Raw genomic sequence first — 1,767 nt, forward strand, 5'->3', positions numbered from 1 at the left:
ACAGCTCAGAAAACACGTGCAAACACTCAGAAGATACCCAAGCACAGTGTCCTTTACCTGGCTCCCAGTCGCTGGCTCTCGGCCTCTATCTGTCTCTGTCTCTGTCACTCGCTCTCTGTCTTTCTCTCTCTCTTTCTCTGGCTCTCCCAGCCCCCCACCCCTGCTCTTCCTCCCACTCTTTCTCTCTTTCCTGCCCCCCTCCTCTCTTTCTCTCTTTCTCTCTCCCTCCCTCCCTCCCTCCCTCCCTCCCTCCCTCCCTCCCTCTCCCTCCCCCTCCCTCCTCCCTCCTCCCTCCCTCCCTCCCTCCTCCCTCCTCCCTCCTCCCCCCCTCCCCCCCCCCCCCCCCTCTCTCTCTCTCTCTCTCTCTCTCTCTCTCTCTCTCTCTCTCTCTCTCTCTCTCTCGTCTCTCTCCCCCTGCCCGCCTTCCTCCCCTCCCTTTCTCCCTTCCTCTCTTTCTCTCTCCCTCTCCCTCACCCATCCCCACTCCCCCCCCCCCCCATCCCCGGTCGGTCATGTGGCATCCTCATTTTCCACGAGAAGTCAGGAAGCCGGAAGCGATGTTGGACTGATGTTCGCATGCTACGGAATCCCCCTTCCCCGGGGATAGCTGCGCTGCTGAAGGGGATAGCCGCGTTGCCTCTGGCGGGCCGTGGCGGGTGGCGATGGTGTCTTTTCTTCTGTATGGATAGAAATGATTTGAAGAGGAGGCAGGATGGGCCTAGGTCCACTGACTCACACCAAGGCCCTTTGGGAGCTTTTCAGTGAATCGGGACGGAACATTGCTCTCCGTGCGGGGAGGGAACCGGGATGGGGCACCCCGAGATGGACCGCTTTGGCACACACGTGAGTTGGAATTTCAGGCGCTTCGGACGCGACGGGTGGGCTACCGGGACGCTCTGCCGCTCTGCCTCCCCGCCTCTCCCTCCCTCTTCTTCCTGACCTGAAAGGAGGACCAAAATCTTCCTCCTCCAGAAGCTCAAGCTCAAGCTCAAGCTCAAGCTCAGAGCCCGCCGTTTCGTTTCGAGTCAGTGAATTCTGGCTTGGGCTTCTCCTGCGTGTGTGTGTGCGTGTGTGTGTGTGGTGGTGGTGGGGGGGGGGGGGGCACAGTGCACGCGTCCCCCGGCCGTGGGTTGCTCTCTTCTCGAGCTGTCTCTTGGGGACAGGAACTTCTCAGGCGACAACTCAGAAGGATCGTGGAGGGAACATCGTTTTTCCTCCCTCTCCCACGACTGATCGATGCGGACGTACACACGGGAATCTCGCGCCCCCCTTCCCCGCCCCAACTGAGAGGAGTCACCGGTACGTGGACATCCTTGCGGTCACAGACGCTCTCCGTGGCTCTTCTATGTGGCCGGGCTCCCTGGCCTTCCTTCACCGCCCCCGCCCACCCCCCGATGAAGTTGCATCATCGTTCGTAGTGTCAATGCTGTGAGGAGATAAGCTTTTCGAAATAAAATTCTCCCCGCCTTTCCTTCCCAAGGGCACCGTGAACACCTACCTACCTACTCTCGTGTGCAGTGCTTATGGACCCAGCTGGAGCAGAGGACCCTCTCCGACACACCCACGGACTCACTTGCTCCGAGTCGTCGGGGAGAGGGTGTTTGGTTCTGTGTTTTAAACTGGTGGGCCGATGACACGTCATCTCCTAGGAAGCCACCGGGTTCACCTCACCGGTTCGGGTTCGGTGGCGTGAAGTACATTTACATCCTCCTTAGGTTTGACTCTGAAAGTCTTGGGGCCCTGAGTAGGACGCCCCCAAATGTGCCT

Source organism: Kogia breviceps, unplaced genomic scaffold, assembly GCF_026419965.1.
Source record: "Kogia breviceps isolate mKogBre1 unplaced genomic scaffold, mKogBre1 haplotype 1 scaffold_295, whole genome shotgun sequence".
Classification (NCBI taxonomy): domain Eukaryota; kingdom Metazoa; phylum Chordata; class Mammalia; order Artiodactyla; family Physeteridae; genus Kogia; species Kogia breviceps.